General features: G+C 48.9%; 1 protein-coding gene across 2 annotated transcripts in view; it reads left to right on the top strand.

Moving 5' to 3' along the window:
• The window catches only part of Hivep3 (HIVEP zinc finger 3), a 109,314-nt gene that overhangs the window by 33,492 nt on the left and 56,769 nt on the right, over positions 1-19,053 (top strand). For both annotated transcript variants that reach the window (XM_027399128.2, XM_027399126.2), the window contains exon 2: positions 208-404. The gene's annotated coding sequence lies outside the window, so the exon portion shown is untranslated. The remainder of the gene's footprint in view (positions 1-207; positions 405-19,053) is intronic.

The raw sequence follows: 19,053 nt of genomic DNA, 5'->3' as shown, positions 1-19,053 counted from the left end.
TCAGAGAAGTTCAGCATGGGCCAAAGGAGTATAGTGTGCCATCCCAGGGCCACTGCATCCCACTGTCTCTCCAAGAGTACACAGGACAAAAAATCAGCTTGGAGGGAGTTCAGGACTTGGGATAAGGCAGGAGTTGTTCTGTACCTAAAAGTTGATCTAGAAAACTCTCTGACCATGGATGGCTTCCACCTTCCCCACCCCATGCAGGATCAGAGGCACAAACCAAGCCACCTTGAAGTAGCTCATGGAAGACTCCCACGAGCCACTGGCCAGGCGCACCGTCCCTTCCTCGGGGAGGAGGAGCGTGTGAGCAGAGGCACCGCAGCTGGAGTGGACATGAACGCTGGCTTCCAGAGAGAGCGGCGGTTCAGTTTTGGTCATCGAAAGTGGTGCCTGCAGCGCAGGTAAGATGCTGGTCTGGCCGTGCTCACCCACTGCCATTTTAGCTAGCAGGGACTCTCTGTGTTCTTCTTAAAAGATTCAGTTGTGAGAGTGGCCACTGCTGCCTATCCCTGCCTTCCTTGACCTCTGCCAGAGCTGGTCTGGATTCCCTGGATGCCTTGGCTAGAATCCTAGGCTTCTGCCCCTGCTCCCCATGTCATCTCCCTCAAATGCCACCTCACCCCCCACCACTAGCCGCTCAGTCTCCACCTCGCCTCTGATGAAGGAGACAGGACTGTCTCCCAAGGGCCCAGGCCTCTGATGTACCACCTATTTCACAGGCTTGTCCTTCCCTCAATCCCTACCACTCTACCTCACCCCACCGCCTGCCCAGTCATAGAGCATGGTGGCTTCAAAACCCCAGACAGGAGCTATGGAAAGATGTCAGATCTGGCCTCTCATGATTACCTGGAGAGTTCCAGAAATTCCAAGTGCTGAGTAGATGGGCCAGTGAGGTCCCTGGGCTCCTGTGTGTATTTATATGTTTTAATCCCCTAGGTGTTGGGGATTAAAAGTGGCTTTGCAGACTGCGATGTGGGTGAGGGTGTGGCTTTGGAAGCTCTTTGGGTAAGGGACAAGGCCTAGGGTGTTTTGTCTGCTACAGAATGAGTCAGTATCATCCCGGGAGCTGATAGGGTTGAAGGAGAGAACACCTAGTTTCAAAAAGGAAGGAAGGAAGCATAGGTTCCCTAGAATACCTTGCCATCTGGCTCAGGTACTAGGGACATAGAGATCTGTATTTGGAGTCCTTTCTTTTGATGCTGTAGCGTACTCTATTAGCTGAGGCTAGCCTTGAACTCAAAATCCTTCTGCCTCAGGCATCCTCAGTACTGAGGTTGCAAGTATATGCCATCTTGCCTGCTATGTTTGGATTCTGGGGTGGATCCTGGGAGCTGCCTTCTGAGGATTCTAAGAATTCTCTACCCATCTTATATTTACATCTATGGGCTCAGCTATGATGTCCAAGGTGTGAAAAGCTATGATTTCCCACTTGGCCTGCTTGTCCTCTCTGGTTAGAGCAGGCATTTTCTCATCGTCAGTGCCAGGGTCAGGACTATCAGTCACCTCAGGGCCAGCATTTCTGTAACTTCATGGATGTGGGTGTCTGGGCCTTGGCTTTAGCTCAACAACATGCCCCTGGCTCAGCAGACTTGTCCTGACCAGAATTCTCCTGTAAAGGTAGAAGTATTTCCTGGACCCTAAGAAGAACTATCTTGCCCTCAATTTTGAAGAAGGATGTTTGCAGTGGTATTGAACTAGGGGGTTCCTGAGTTCAAATCCCAGCTCTAACAGTTACTGGTTTTATTGGCTTTTACTGGTTTTAGAAACATGTTGTATCTCCTTCTCCCTTGGATTCAGTTCTCTCTCTTGCAACACAGGACAATGTGATGCCTGCCTCACAGGGGTACTATGAACATACAGAAGAGGTCTCATTAGAACAGAGACTACCTGTCAGGGGGCTCTCCTATCACCCTCCATCACTACGCAGGCAACTCAGCCACCATCATCACAGTGACAGTTCTGCTAGGCTGTACCACCTGGTACTGCCATAGGGTCCTAAAGTGAAGGGTCTGGCCCTCCCTATACACTAGGCTTGGCCTTTCATAGACACGTCTAAGTCCTTCAAAACACAACACAAAACAAAAAAGAAAAAAACAGAAAACCAAAAACCTAGTGAGGCTGGCCTTGTTACCCCTTTTAAATAGATCTGGACACTGAGCACAGAAAGGCTCTCTACTTTAAAGATAGCCACACAGCTCACAGGCACAGAGTATCTGGCTACAAAAGAATTAGCCCTTTTTCTTTCCATTGAATTGCTTCCTGAAGAGCAACCCTAGCTGCAGTGACTCCTCCTCTAGGAATACCCACATCTCGGTCTGAACCAATGGCCCCACCACCAATGGGCCCCATTCCTTGGCCGCCAGCAGCACCACCTGGTATATGATTTAGTATCTGTTTCCATCTGTGCATATGACAATTAACTGTGTGTTGGGCCCAGGGGTCCGTCTCCTCTGCAGTCTCAGGGATCTGGTTCACAAGGTCTACACTGAGTTCTTAAGCAGCCTAGATCCAGAGCTCTCTGAGGAACACAGGTAGAGTTTAGAGGAGCCACCCAGGACTCCACCACCCCTGGCATTTGATCCCCCCCCTACTTCATGCCCAAATACCCTGTTGCCCACGTGGGCTCTGACAGCTGCAGGGCAATCTGTAGAGGGAGTCCTGCCCGGCAGGAAATGGGTCCTCAGCTCCAGCCAGAAATCTGGCCCCACCCCTTCCCGAACTCTCCCTGGGGAAGAATGCATGGTGATTAATGGGGTGCTGACTCAGAGTTGCTGGGGATCCAGGGTGGGCACATCTGGGCCACCAAGAAGGGAGCTGGGCTAGATGGCAACCTTGCAGACGAAGGGTGAGGGTCCAGGATGGCAGGCATGAAGTGTGCAGATCCACCGTGCCAAGGATCAAGTGGCCCACTAGCACCACTTGAGGCTTGGGGATGCCTGTGTTCCCAGCAGGCATTGGAGTCATTTGAGGGCAAGATAACAGGGAGCCTGCGCTTCTCCTCAGAGAGAACTAACCTGGGACTGTCTCCAGCATAAGGTGATTTCTGAATGAGTGGCTGGAGGCCAAACATGAAAATGAATCAGGAACTATTTTCCCAGCAAACATTGATGCTAGTAGTTTTCAAATTTTCATTGTCTTAGAAACCATTTAAAAAGTCAACTCTTGTGTGGAATGGTAATGTGTAAATCAGATTAAAGTGGGTTTACTCTTTAATCTTTTTAAGTTCCAATCTTTAACATGGATTTATTATGGAAGGTCACACATAGAGTAACAACTATGCTTCGATGCATAAAAACATTGAATCTGAAGTTTTAGACTAGGGATTCACAAGTTAAGGCTTGTGCCTGTCACCTGATTGTATAAATAAGGCTTTATTGAAACACACATGCCATTCATTCACATGCTCTCTTTGGCTGCTTCAGTCCACCTACCCTCAAAGCCTGAGCAACAGACTACCTAATCTTTTACAGATACGTGCTGACCTCTCTTTGGTGTACATGGTTTTGCTTGCCAGCTAAAGCTCCCTTGGTCAAACATTCCCTTGGTTGACTTGGTAAGGATTAAGAATTAAGGAATCCAGAGCTTGGAAGATGGCTCAATGGGTAAAACATGTGTCCCAAAGGAACAAGGACAAGCGTTCAGAGTCCCAGCACACATGAAAAAGCTGGGCAGATATTTTGGCCACCTGTAATGCCAGCATTGGGGGGGGGGCAGAGACAGGGAATCCCCTTGGCAAGATGTTAGCTAGACTAACCAGACTCAGCAAGCTTCAGGTCATTGTTGGGAGGCCCTGCCTCAATAAATAAAGTAGGAAGTAATCAAGGAAGACAGCTGACACTCACTTAGGGCCTCTGTATACCTCACACATTCATGTGCGCACACAAACACACACACACACACACACACACACACACACACACACACACACACCATGAAAAAAATGATTAAAATTGGGGGGCTGGAGAGATCTCAGTGGTTAAAACACCTGCTATGCATGCATGGAGACTGCGATTTGGATCTCCAGAACCCATGGAAATGCTAGTGAATGTGGTAGCATACCTATATAATTCCAGCTTTGGAAGGTAGGGTGGGAGCCCCTGGGCAAGGTGGCCAATGAGAAAGATTAGCCACCTTGAAGAGCTCTGGTTTTAGTTGGGAGACCCTGCCTCATTGAATAAGAAGAATGATCAAAGATGATTCATGACATCAAGCTTGGCCCTCTATATGTGTAAATACACACACACACACACACACACACACACACACACACACACACACGGGGGGGGGGGTGCCGTCAGATTATAAAGAAAACAATGAATACTAAATCATCTCAATAGGAAGAGATAAGAATAACACTTTCCACCGTGTACCCATCTTTAGCTATGCTATAGGGTATTCCAGGAGGACTACAAGGGAGTTGTAGTTTGCATCATCAACAGTATCCAACAGCTGCTTGAATTCCTTCTTGTGACAAATGCCAGTCAGACAGGAAGCCCCACACTCCCCATACTTGGGAGCTTAACCTTTTAACTCTGCCCCTCATCACTGACAGCTTAGAGTGCACTTGCCAGTGTAGTTTTTCAGACTCATACATAGTCCTGATTCTAAACAGCAACACAAAACTCAGGAAAGAGCTCAAACTAAATGATTAAAATTGGGGGGCTGGAGAGATCTCAGTGGTTAAAACACCTGCTATGCATGCATGGAGACTGCGATTAGGATCTCCAGAACCCATGGAAATGCTAGTGAATGTGGTAGCATATAATTCCAGCCTTGAAAGGTAGGAAGGTAGGGAGGTAGGGAGTGACTCCAACTAAAGATGCATCTCAGCCCTGTAGGTCAAGATCTTCCCTAACCCCATTCCAGAGCCTATCCAAGTCAACCTAAGCTGGAAACGTAGTCCCTGTGCTGCAAGGCACTGGAGAATGTGTTCAAATGTGCTGGTCCACTTTCTGTTACATTGCTGATAGGAACCAACCTGTGTTTTTAGCACAAATTTCTCCTGTAGTTATTGAAGAGCCCCTCTGAAAGGACTTAGTGGAACACAATTTGAAGACTGCCTTCAGCAAGAATTGGCTGCTCTTTTTCTACTGCTCATGGATAATGGAGAAGTCAAGGATGCTGAGTGTCCTGTTGGGAGGCAGAGGAGAAAGCAAGGGGGGGGGGGTGGAGGAGGGAAGAGAGGAGAAGATCCTGGGAGCAACAGTCAGGGAGTCGAGTCCCTGGCACAAACTGTCCTCCAGCAGCACAGAGAGGCTCCGTGACTCCTGCCAAGGCTTGTAATGTCTCCCACATCCAGCTCTCCAGCTGCCTTTACGATTTACAGCTGTCCACATGGAGGGCAAGGTACAGGTTCACTTGGGGACAGATGACAGTGCACAGAGAGAAGGGATGGGGATGTTGGCAGTCTCTTCTGCTGCGTGTCAGGAGCTTCTGTGGCTGTGCAGCAGGTTTTGGTGTGATGCATGGAGAGGGACAGCTTCACTCAGAGCCTTCCCATGCTGTCCCTTCGGTCTGCATTTCCATTCCCTTCCCCATGTGCTCCGTCTTAATGGCGTTAGGACATTAGGAACTGTTGCCACGGGTTCTGGGGAAGCCTGCCTTCATGTCTGCTCTTATTGAACTTGCAGGATTAAGAGCCACCAGGCAGGGCTGCTGTCTGCTGCCTCTGTACCCACGCTGGGTGCCACAAAGGTTTCTGGGGTGTTTAGTGAGCATTGGTCATTGAACACAGAGATCTGTGAGTGTATACAGTTTGTGACAAGGAGACAGGTGTCAAGGCCCAGAGGAGGGGTAGTGAAGGGACTGGGCAGTAGCTGCAAACATTTAGGCAAAGCCCGCAGAGCCAGGAATAAAAGCCAGGAATCCTGGCTTCCAGACCAGCTGCAGTTGCCTCCATATGGGTGAGGACGGAAGGGTCAGGCCTGGTGGCTTGGGACACTATGGACCAGCGAAGGCCCCAGGGGATAGAAGCCCGAGTCCTCATCCTCTTTGAGGTTATACAAATCCAACCCCCCCATAGAGGAAACATTTTTAGGTTTTGAAGGGATGACCTCATATTTTTTTCTTATTTACATAGCCCTGTTTGTTTATATAGTCTCTTAAAAATAGCCAACGTGTGCTAAGCTTAGTCCTTGCTCTCCCAGCTCTGGTAGAAGAGCCACTGTGTGGGGAGAGACACCTTTTTATCTAAGAGAGGGGCAGCCTTGTTTCCCAGGACAGATGGGGGCAAAACAGGACAGGTGGGAAGCTTCGCGGTTTTTCCTGTCGCTTCTCCAAAATAGCTCTGCTCCTGCCTCCCACTTCCTGCCTGACTGGACACGGGGTAGGTCTCCTTCCGGGGAGCTGGGCTCTGTAGAGTCTGGGGAAGGCTACTAGAAAATCTGTCAACAAGCAAATGTGCTTGAATATGAAGACCTAGAACTTGGCATGGAGGGTCCCAGCTCAAACTGGACAACTGGGTTTGCATCCTGGCTATGTACCACCAGGCAAACTATTTAACCTCTTTGTGCTATATGTCAAACACAGGGACAACAGTAGAAATGCCAGGCAGCTCCTGTGAGGACTTAGTCAAGAAACATACAAAAAGGGCTTGGCTCAGTTTAGATACCTAGTAACACTTAGTATGTCTTTTCATAAAAAGTGACCATGTTTCCTTTGACATGGCTCCCTGTCTAGACCACTGTATCAGCTTTCCAGTTGTTCAGTCCACCAGCTTGTCTGGCCCACCCTGTGACATTCCCAGGTAACAAGAGGATAAAACACACTTCTGACTGCCTATCCCCTTCCAGTGCTGTGCCGGGGGTTAGATAGATGTTTTGAGTTTGGCAAGCCCACTCTCTCTTGCAAGTTTGCATGGCAATATGCAATCAGCTGTAGACACCATGTAAAGGTGAACAGGTTGTGTTCCAGAAAAATATTTATGGACCAAAATAGGCATCGGCGGTGGAATGTATCCGCCCCTGGCCTAGAAGAAGAATGCAACCCTTAGTTCAGCACTCCTGCCTGGCTACCCAGGCATCCCCATGCTCCTCCACCCCCTGCCCCCCATGCCAGTAGAGTCTTTCCCAGGCCGCTCCCTCTACTTGGGTTTCTATTTCCTGCTCCATGTGTCCCTCCTCCATTCGGTCCCCTTGCTGTGGGGTTCTGTGGAACCCTGCCTTCATGTCTAGCCTGACCCAGCATTCAGGCTTGGAAACCTGCAAGATGGCCTATTACGTGCCTTCCCCATAACCCAATGGGTGCTGTAGTGTTTCTGTGGGTGCTCATTAAGAACTGACCATTAAATAAGTTCTGCCACAGAAAATACCTCAGGAAATTCACAGTCCAGAGTGAAAAATCCAGCCATCGACTGAGACAGAGAATGACATCTGTGTGCTTTCTGGGGTCCCCAGAGCAGGAGGTATCCTTGAAATTTCTGAAATAAGCAGAAGGCATTCAAGCCAGATACCGCAGGTTGGCAAGGACTTCCCAAGAAAGGAGGGCTTGCTAGGCTGGGGAAATGGCTAGAGAAGAACAGACCCTGTTCTGGGCTCAGGTGGTGATGGACAGGCTGGACTGTCGGCTGAGTGGAACACAGACTTGCCAGTGCAGGGGAGTGTAAGGGGTTTGAGCTTTATCTCTTTAAGTTACAACTTCTCCAGAAATCCTTCACAGATGACGTTCTACACATGCACATCACACCACACACACGTACACACCACACACACGTACACACCACACACACATACACACGTACACACCACACACACGTACATACCACACATACCATACATATGTACAGCACACACATACAACACACACATACACAACACACACCCACCCCATAATTGCTTAGGTACTTCTTTTTTTTTAAGTTTTATTTATTTATCATGTATACAGTGGTCTGCCTACATGTACGCCCGCAGGCCAGAAGTGGGCACCAGATCTCATTATAAATGGTTGTGAGCCACCATGTAGTTGCTGGGAATTGAACTCAGGACCTCTGGAAGAGCAGCCAGTGCTCTTAACCTCTGAGCCCAGGTACTTCTTCTTTAACAGGCAGGTCCCAGTCCTTGTCTCAGACTAGAGGCTAGAAGGCTGAAGGGGAAGGGGGTGGGTTGGAGGCAAGGGTTATCTGTAGGAAGGAGATTGGCTTGCCTGTCGATGTTGACTTCGAGTGATGCTCAGATCAATGTCACCTGTAGGAGGTGGGTGGTGGCCTCCCCTGCCAGGCTGATTTAAGGGAAATCAGAATGAAGAATTGTCACAGAGAGCAGAGATGGGTACTCAAGCTCAAGCAGAGCAGGTGACTTGCCCAGGATCACACTGTTACCATGTGCAGACACACCGGACATGCTGATTCTGGAATAGGCTGATTCTCGGGTCTCAGGTGGAGGAGCCACTAGTGTAAGTTGGTTGGTCAGTAATTGGTGAGCAGGTGCAGAAAGGAGCAGGCAGATGGTGGATGGTAGATGAATAGAGAGAAAGGTGGTGCAGGACACAGGGCAGTGAGATTTGGAGGTTTGGAGGTAGCATGGTGGCACCCACAGACAGGGAGACAAAAGGTGAGTTTCATGTGAGCATAATGAAATCGAGGAGCTAGAGGGATGGCCAAGCCAAAGGGCAGCAACTGGAAATGCATAGGAGCGTGGGTGCCAGGCAGATGGGCAGGCAGGTAGAGAGGCGGGCACATAGGCAGGAGTGCAGATGAAGTATGCCGCTGCAGAATTGCTAAAGAAAACAGACAAGAAATGCTTTTGGGAGACAAGCAGAGGGTTGAGGAATGAAGCCTGAGGGAGGAGTAAGCCTGCTCTGAAGCAACACTCACGGGGCAGAGAGACTCAGGCTCAGAGAGGTGAGAAGGGGCAGAGTGGGGTGCTCTAAAAAGCGGTTGGAATCACAGGTCACCTGGGGAACTGATTTTAGGCACGGCTTTAGAACGAAGCCAGCCAACCTGAAAGAAATCGTGCCATAAGTAAATAAAAACGTCAGTCACCTGGAACCAAAGCGGGGAGTTTCTGTTTGCCTGTGACAGTGTGCTCCTGGCCAGTGTGGTGCAGGTGTGCCAGCGACAGAACAGGAACCACCCATCTCTCCTGTCAGGACAGGCCTGGCCATCTTGCCTCTGTGGCTGCATCGTTGGCTGGCACCCTGGAATCATCCTTCTGTTGGTCTGGATCTCTGTCCTCCGCTGGGTGGGTCTGGATCTCTGTCCTCCGCTGGGTGGGTCTGGATCTCTGTCCTCCGCTGGGTGGGTCTGGATCTCTGTCCTCCGCTGGGTGGGTCTGGATCTCTGTCCCCTGCTGGGTGGGTCTGGATCTCTGTCCCCCGCTGGGTGGGCCTCAGCACCCTTCATCCCTCTCTCCAGCATGCCTCTCCTGCCTCTCCTTTCATTGGGCAGCGGTCACTGAGAGCAGAGCTTACACCAAGGGTCTCCACCACAGCTACTGGGTCACCCGCTGAAGAGTTACACATACTTGAGGAGACTACTCGACTGGCAAGTCCAAGAAAGGGGGTGCCAGCCAGGTGGAGTTGTCACAGCAGCTCATCCTGGGCAGCTGCTCTGGGGCTGCCTCTGTGATCTTGCTGTTTGGGATCAGCTGAGCCTGGGTCAAGGAAATGGGTCCAAGCCCTTGAGTGCCAGCATCCACTGGTGGTAGCCTCCCAGAGCACCACCAGCCCTCCCTTCACCCTGCACACAAACAAAAAACCAAACCCCTCCACACACCACTCACAATGACACAACTAGGTAGGCAGATTGTCCTGAAATTCAGCCTGTTAGACACAAAGTGCCAAGCACCGTTCCTAGTAACAAAACAGTGCCTGTCTCTCCATATTCCAATGGAGAAAATAGTGTGGGGAGCTGAGGACCTGAGTTCGATTCCCAACATGTGTGTGCACAGACACGGAGTCACACACACACACACACACACAGGAAAGATGAAAATTATGCATACGTTTATAATATTTTTGAGTTCTTACATATATAAGTGAATAAAAATATATATAAAGGTATTCTTTTCCTCACATAGAGTACAATGGATGACAGCCGGAAAATGAATAATAGGTGGTACAGGGTTGGCAAGCTGTGGTGAGTTTTAAATCAGGCAGTCTGGGCCAGGCAGTGGCCTGAGCAGATAGCAAGCAGTCTGGGTGGGTAGTGTCTGAGCCCTGGGGAGTGTGGGTGCCAGTTCTGTGGACAGCTGGCAGAGTACTGGGCAGAGGTGAGGTCCTGTCAGGCAGGAACAGGAGGCCAGTGTGACTGGAGGGCGGGGCAGGGGAGAGCAGGCCAGGTGGAGCAGCTGGGGAAATCTGAGCTAAGCAGACGGAGCATGAATGGTCTGTGGCCCACCTGGCTGTGCCATGGAGAGTGGGGTAGAGTGACAGATAAAGGTCGGTGCCTGACAGTGACACAGACCAGGACAATAACTGCAAAGGCCATGGGGTGGGGTTGGTCTCTGGCCATAGTGAGATCCAGCCAGCATGATTCACTGAGATGAGACACCAGACACAGAGGAGAGATTTTTGCCAGGAAAGCCCACCAGCATTCACATGGACTGCTGCTTCTCAGGTTACTCAGTGTCTCCAAGCCTTAGCTTACTCATCTGCAAAATGGGTGTGTGGGTAGATAGTTCCAAGACGTCTGAGAAGCCATCCTTTCATTTCCGTCTCAGGCTCTGAGGCCTGGGGTGATCAGGGAAGGCCTTGAGGAAGTGACTTAGACCAGGTCCAGGTGATGAGGAAGAGGAGGAGAACAGAGCAGGCAGGCAAAGGATGAATAGCCTCAGGACACTGATCTGGGTGGGAAGAGGGGAGCCAGAAGCTATTAATACATGGACGGGCCCCCAGCTCCCAGTACCCCACCATTTAAAGCAGACATGCAGGTCTGTTGCCTGAGTGTGTTTTGTGACACTGTGGTCCTCAGTTTTTAACATCTTCGGAAAGACAAGCCTAGGCAGAAAGGAATGAAGTCTGGCTGCTGGTCCACCAGAGTGCTAACCTCCTGGCCTGGCACTGCATAACCACAGGGTCTGCTGAGTGCAGGAGACTCTTCTGTGTGGCAGCCAGAGTGGCAAGCCTGGTGGTTCTGGGCTCTGGCACCATCCAGTAGCGGAACAAACAGACCTCCCTTCACAGATAATGGCCTCATTGAGTATTGTGCCCATGGCCAGTGCCCAGCACTGGGCAGCTCAGCCTGGGTAAGTTTCCTCTCTTGGATGCTTAGCAAAATATTTATACTACGCCTTTCTAGTAAGAGTGTTCCTGGGAGCCAGCAAACAGGGAGAACTAGAGAAACCCCCTCAATCCCTGCTTCACCCCCACAGCCCCAGGAACTTACCTTCCACAGCGGGGATGGGTTTGACTCACACCCAGCATGTTAGTCTGGCTCCAATATTGCTCACCAGGGTTCTGTTATAAAGCAGGACCTGGAACTAGAAGATGCTAGAAGGCCTGGCCAGCATCGGTATCAACCTGGTCTCCTCAACAGAAGACTGTGTGCCAATGTGGGCAGGATGCAGCTGGTTGCTTCCATCTTCCCTGACACCCCTGTGTGTGTGTGTGTCTGTGTGTGTGTGTGTGTGTGTGTGTGTGTGTGTGTGTGTGTGTGTGTGTGTGTGTAAGAGAAAGAGAAAGAGACAGACAGACAGACAGACAGACAGACAGAAGACAGAGAGACAGAGAGATTGATTGATGAGTGAGTGAGTGGAGCTCACTACCAGAGTTGTGAAGCCTGATTTCTCAACCTTCTGTTGTGGCACAGTTGGCGTCCAGAAACATGCATCCCCCTAAATGGGGCTTTCAGTGAGAAGAGAGGTCACAGGCCAGTTCACTGCTGATGGTGCTGCTCTCTCAGGGTCCCTGAACCAACCTGGGGAACATTCACCATGTTGTCAGAGGAAATAGGGACAGTATCTCTGTCCTTTACTCACTAGAAATGTGACCAGAGATGTCCTGTGTAGCCCTTTTGGGTAGAATTAAAACGAGTGAGTAAAAACTACAAGGCTCATCAGTAGGAAAATGCCTTGAACAACAGGCTGCATCACTGTTGTAACCCAAGACACACATCCTCCTTAGCCCAGGATTCTACTACTCCTGGGAATCTGGCTTGCAGAACAATAGCACCAGGGTGAAGATGTATGCACAAGAGGATGTTTATTGCACAATTCTAGAGGCAAAAATCAAGGTTATAAAAACTCAAGAGCAAGGTGGTCGTGGTACACACCTTTATTCCCAGCACTCGGGAGGCAGAGGCAGGCAGATCTCTGAGTTCAAGGCCAGCCTGTTCTACAAAGTGAGTTCCAGGTCAGCCAGGGCTACACAAAGAAACCCTGACTTGAAAACAAAACAAACAAAAAACTCAAGAGCAAAGTCAAGATCAAAGAAAGGCACTGCATCCAAACCATCACCCGCCATTCAGCAGGAACAAGCAGACCTTGTGCCTCCTTAGAAAAACAATGTGGTACCCCAACGAGAAATGCAGGGTCTGAAGATAGGTCCCTCCTGAGTTCTAGGTCCCACCACTTACAAGTTTGCATGGCTTCCTGACTATCCATATCTTCAGTTAAGTAGAAGTTATAATAGTATCTACCCTATGGGCTTGTAGGGAGGAGTAACTAAATTGCTGTGTATGGCATACTTAAAATTGTGTCTGGTGCACATTAACTGCTAAAAAGAAAATCTGACCTTTGATCTAGAAAGATTGTCTAGGAGCAAAGCCAAGCGCAGAGAAATGTATATAGGGTAATGGCATTTTCATAAAATCAAAGGCTACCTTGTCTTAATCCCATACCACACATAAAAGAAGGAAGGATGGGAGAGAAAGTGATAAAGCAAGGGAGGGAGAAGGAAGGAAAAAAGGAAAGGTAATTGGTACCATCCTGAGAACGGATTCCCAGGAAGCTCTGAGACTTGCAGACAGCTCAAGCCAGTGCCCTTGAAGGTCCTTTGAAACCTGAAGGCCTCACAGTTTGTATGCCTTGTCCTGTCTGTAGGGGTGGTACAAAGGCATTGGCTGGTGGCACTGTTGTACATATAGGCTCATTTCCCTGATGTTACATGCATCTGCAGGGCCACAGGGCTCCAGTCAGAGCTGTCTGAGTCAGCAAGACCCAGGTTGGGCCATATGAGCCAGTGATACTTTGGCGTTGGCTAATGTGGACTCTGCCCTTTGTGGCCACACCACACTGAGAACCAGACACTCTGGGATTGGAAGGACAGTTGACAGACAGAGAAGATGCCAGCTGGGGTGGAGCCATCATAGAAATCAAAGCCACTCCATCCACTTGAGACAGGATCTGACTGTGATATTAGCAGAGGACACTGATTTGTTGCAGGGAACCTGGACTTGCTTTTGTATTTAATGCATGTGCTGGTTGTTTTTTAATGATTGCTATTATTTGATGTGTATGGGTATTTTGTCTGCATGTATATCTGATTGTCACATGCATCTCCGATGCCCACAGAGGCATTGGATCCCCTCGGACTGGAGTTACAGACAGTTGTGAACTACCATGTGGATTATGGGACTAGAAGTTGGGTCCTCTGGAAGAGGTGCAAGTGCTCTTAATTGCTAAGCCGTTTCTCTATTCCCACTGTTGGTTTTGTTTTGTTTGTCTTTTTGTCATCTTGACATACGCTGGAGTCATCTGGGAAGAGGAAGCCTCAGGTGAGGAATTGCCTCCATCAAATTGGCCTATGGACAAGTCTGGGATTTTCTTGATTGATGGAAAAAGCCCAGCCTACTGTAGGCAGTTCCACCCCTTGGCAGGTGGCTCTGGGTAGTCTAAGAAAGTAGACCGAGCAAGCCTGTTCCTGCATTGCCTGATTTAGTTCCTGCCGGCAGATTCCTGGGTTCAGTTCCTTCCCTGACTTCCCTCAATGGTGGACTGCAAGCTATAAGATGAAATAAATCCTTTCCTCCCTAAGCTGCTTTTGTTCATGGTGTTTATCACAGCAATAGAAAGCAACTAGAGCCATGCACATATAAGGTGTTTTTCAGTATTTTAGTCTAATAAATTATATGCTAATATAATGAATGCCAGAATGTGTACCACCCTGTAACAAGTACAGTAGAGCCCCACAGAGCCCTCCCCATCGCAACCCCTTCTCGCTCAGAAGCACTGCCATTTTGATTTGAAGTTACCAGCCCACAGAGTTCCAAGTGCTGAATCCCCCTCCCCCTCACCACCTCAGAGGTTTTTCATGGTAGGTGAGGCCCATGCCTTTCTGTCCAGGGTTTTTCCTGGGCACCTTCAGCAATGCCGTATCTTTGCCCCATCTTGCAATAAAGAAACCAAAACTGGGACCCAGGACTTTCCTTGTTATGGCCTGGTGTTGTTGACAGGTTCCTTCTCCCCCTGGGTCCCAGCACTTTCTGTCAAGGGCAAACATTAACCCAGACACTGCTAAGGGCCAACTGGACTCCTGTGATGTGGAGGGGAAGCCACCCAGCGCCAGTCAAGTGATAGAAATGAGGCCATGCCCCTGGAGGGAGAAGGTAGGCTTCACCATTCATGAGGTTTCACATGCCCCAGCAAGTCTCAGGGACTAAAGCCTAGGCGTAGAACATTAGTAGAACATTGGGGACTTGCAAACTGGGGTGAAATTCTTTATGTCTACTTAATTCAATTTTAAAAAATATTCTGGCAGTATTCCTGGGATCCTTATTGCTTAGGATGAGGCTATGTTGAAACAAGACAGACTCAAGTCAGTGTGGATATTAGGTGAGTAACAGTATAAGATAGTATGCATTTCTGATAAGACTCTGAAAGGAAAACAAGCTTGTTTCTAATTTAAATAAAAAAATTACTTTAAAAAAAGACTCTGAAAGGAGAGCTCCAGATGGCACAGTGTCTCAAGCATGAACTTTGTCTTAAGGACAAGCTCACAGGGCATTCTTAGACCCTGGGAGAGCCAAATGCCTAGCCCCGAGCTGGCATGGAAGCCAGGGAAGTAGAGGTGGGTGGTGGCTTGATGAATAACTCCCAACTTAAAACAACCTGGAAGAAATCACCTTCATCTCTCAGGGCCAAGGAGCACTCTGGTCTGTCTGTGGTTGGTCCATGCTGCTACCTAGGCTGTCCTCTGACTGCCAGAGAAGTGCGCAGTAGAATTATTATGAAGGGCTTTCTACTTGCTCACCTGCCTTCTTCCTCCCCTTCTGATCTAGATCTTAGATCTTCCGCATTCTCTGACCTGACTGAGTTACAACTGTGAGCGAGTTACAACTGCAGATGGATAAAGATGGGATTAGCTAATTGATTGGTGAATGACAGACAGTACACAGCCAAATCCTTCTTGGCTCTTCTTGGCCTATGAGGTTTCCTGTTAGGAGCCCTTCCCTGCCAAAAGGATGCATGGGCTGGATAGGGCATTGAACAATTGGGGTGACCAGTATCTCCCAAATAGGAACCAAGAAATGAGCTTTTGGGTCATCTGAGAAATAAGCTTCTCCCTTTACTCCCTGATTGGCATGCCCTGAGCTGCTGGCCTCTGATGCCGTTTACTCATCAGATAATTGGATCTTCAGGCAGCTGCTCTCTAGGGTCACGGCCCCGGATTGGATATTGTGAGTACAGTCCACCAGCTCCTAACCACTCCCATCCTGCAGCCTATGTTATGAGCACACTTCTGTCTGTCTCACTATGATGCTGGGCAAGCCTGTGTAGCTGCTGCTGGACACAGAAGGCTGTGTGTTAGTGTCAGCTCCAACCTGCCTGTCCTAATTAGGGTTACTACTGCTGTGATAACACACCATGACCAAAAAGCAAGTTGGGGAGGAAAGAGTTTACTTGGCGTGCACTTCCATATCATTGTTCATCATTGAAGGAAGTCAGGACAGGCACTTAAACAGGGCAGAAACCTGGAGGCAGGAGCTGATGCAGACGCCATGGGGGAACACTGGCTTATTCAACATGGCCTCCTCAGCCTTCTTTCCTACAGAACCTAGGACCACCAGCCCAGGGATGGCACCATCCACAATGGGCTGGGTCCTCCCCCATTAATCACTAATCAATAAAATGCCCTGCAGGCTTGTGTAAGCCTGATCTTATTGGGGCGTTTTCTTAACCGAGGTTCCCTATTCTGAGATGACTTTAGCTTGTGTTGAGTTGATATAAAACTAGACAGTGTAGTGAGATATCCACCTTGCCCCCACCTGTAGTGCTGACCACACCCACACAGATAATGATTCATGGGACTAGGTTTCAAATATAGATTAAATATAATTTATTTCTGGGAGAAGTCACTTACAAGACAGGACACTGCATCTTTGAGAACACCATATCCTCAGAGCCACTGGGGGTCATGGCACTGTAAGAAACATCATGCAACCTTGGTGTTCTCAAATCAAGTGACTAAGACACAGCAAGAGGAAGAAGTCAAGCATGATGAGCCACATTAGTGGATGATTCTATTTCTGTGAAATACTCAGAGAAGATGAACTCACAGAGATAGAAACCTATGCCCAGGGAACTTGGAGAGAGTGTGAAATGGGTGCTGATGGGTACAGGGACCCTTCATAGAATGATTAAAGGGCTCTGGAATTAAATGACTAAGAAATCTTGTGATGGTTGACAGAAAAGTCCACACTTGGGTTGTGGATGCAGCTCAGTGGTACAATACTTGCCTGGCGTGAGTGAGATCTGGGTTTAATCCCTAACACAAGAGGTGAAGGACTATAGTGTTGGATAAACATAACTTTTACTGAGTGTAGTGGCTTGCACCTATAATCCCAATGTTCAGAAGGCTGAGATAAGAGGGTTGCTGTGAAGTTGAGACTAACCTGGGACACCTACTCAGTTCTAGGCCATCCTGAGAGACAGGGTGAGACCCTAACTCAAAAAGCAATGATAGAGCTGGTGGGGTGGCTCAGTGGGTAAAGGCACTTGCTGCTAAGCCTAATGGCATGAGTTCATTCTCCAGGACCCACATGTGGAAGGAGAGGACTGATTCCTGCAAATTGTCCTCTGACTGCCACATGCTCACCATGACACATGCATGTGCCTGAGCACACAAACACATACAAAGAAATGTAATAATGTAGTAATAATAATAATAATAATAATAATAATAATAATAATAATAATAATAAATGGCATTATTAAGTATCAGTTTTTCCCAAAGTTAAGTGACACCTCTAAAGAGTCATGTTTGTGAGAAGGAGGCTGGATCAAAATTAAGAAAATTTTCCAGATAATGGTGCCTTTCATCCTAGCACTCAGGAAGCAGAGATAGGTCGATCTCTGTGAGTTCAAGGCCAGCCTGATCTACGTAGCGAGTTTCAGGACAACCAGGGATACACAGGACTCTGTCTCAAAACACGAATAAAAAATTTAGAAAATTCTATTTAGTAATAGATTAATGTACCCTCTAGTTTCAGAAACTAAGAATTCAGAGCTGAGGTGGTACCTATAAAGTGTCCATTCACTGAGGGTTTACCCATTCATCTACCATTCACTCCCAAACAATCTACGAGTGCCTACTCAGTGTCAGACGTGGGACTTGAAGGTGATTCAGACACAGTCCCTCCAATTCTGTGAGAATGTCTAATGAGAGGATGTCTATGAACAGTCACAAGCCACCCACACACGTCGTAGTGTGTGTCACCTGTCTCTGACAGCTTCCACTGAAATGCAGAATTGAGCCATTCATCTCACAGAGGTGGGAGGAGAATGGAGGTTACCAGAGAGATGGTAAGGTGGGGAGGGAAGTGGTCTGTGGGAACCGGGTCACAAAAGAATTCCTGGCCCTCTGTTATGCTGTAAGGTGACTACGGTCAAGAGTACATAATGTGCATATCAGAATGGCTAGCCAGAGGATCTTGAATGTTCTCTATCATGAAGAAGGGGTGACTCTATGGGGTGCTAGCTATGCGGATGTCCTGATTTGATCATGACATTGTGTGTACACAGGTTCAAAACCACATGACATCATAGCTGATAAATATATAAAATTATGTATCAGTTGAAAAGTCAAATGTAGGTCAAAAAGCATTGGCAGCTGTCATTGCTACAAAAAGACGCTGTGAAGGACCTGGGCTGGAAGGCAGGGTCAGATCCTCTGGGGAAGAGAAGCAGTGTGTACTTGAACCCAAACCTCTGAGGAAACCCAGGCAGAGGAATGTGGAGCTGGGAGAGCTGGAGTTCTGAGAAGTGACTGGGTAGGCCCTGTGGGCAGGTGGGAAACAGGGCCAACCCTAAAAGGAAGAGATGGACCAGTGTGTGCTGACCTTGCGTGGATGACACAGTGACCAGCATATGCTGACCTCGCGTGGCTGACACAGACCAGTGTGTGCTTACCTCGCATGGCTGACACAGTGACCGGCGTGTGCTGACCTTGCGTGGCTGACACAGTGACCGGCGTGTGCTGACCTTGTATGGCTGACACAGTGACCGGCATGTGCTGACCTTGTGTGGCTGACACAATAACTGGCATGTGCTGACCTTGCGTGGCTGACACAGTGACCAGTGTGTGCTGACCTTGCATGGCTGACAGTGACCAGCCCTTCCACTTGTGGCCTCCACTCCCTAGGGCTTCCCCCTTGCCTCTGTCCAAGTGCCTCAGGAGTCTCCCTGGGTAATTCTCAGGAAGAGCAGCTATAGTAACCCTCTGGTCGGGGCATAACATCATGTCTGGGTTCTCCATGAAGGCCCCAGCTCTGTTAGCACCAAAATGCAAAGATGAGGGGTAGCTGGTACCCTGGCACTCTATAAGAGCCTGCAGTGGCCCTGACTCTAAGCCTTTGTGGGGGCATTTCTTATATCTGTTAGCCATCAGCACACCATACTTGTTCAGACTCTGGACAGGATGGGACAGGGCAGGAATCTAGAGATGAGTCAGATGCCAGGCAGGACCCCGAAAGAATTTGGAGTCCTTGGGAAGACTAGGGCTGTGGAGATAGATGTCTGGATCCATTCCAGCTGTGTCTGCCTCTGTCACCTCATCTGTACAATGGGTGAGAAGGGTCCTCAGGGGTGGGTGAGGGAAGCTGTTCAAAAGAACTCATCCATCATGACGTGATGTCTAGACAATGTGCTTATAGTCCAGGAACAGATGAAGTTGTCATCA

Source organism: Cricetulus griseus, chromosome 2 (genome assembly GCF_003668045.3).
Source record: "Cricetulus griseus strain 17A/GY chromosome 2, alternate assembly CriGri-PICRH-1.0, whole genome shotgun sequence".
Taxonomy (NCBI): Eukaryota; Metazoa; Chordata; class Mammalia; order Rodentia; family Cricetidae; genus Cricetulus; species Cricetulus griseus.
This window is presented reverse-complemented; position numbering and strand designations above follow the sequence as displayed.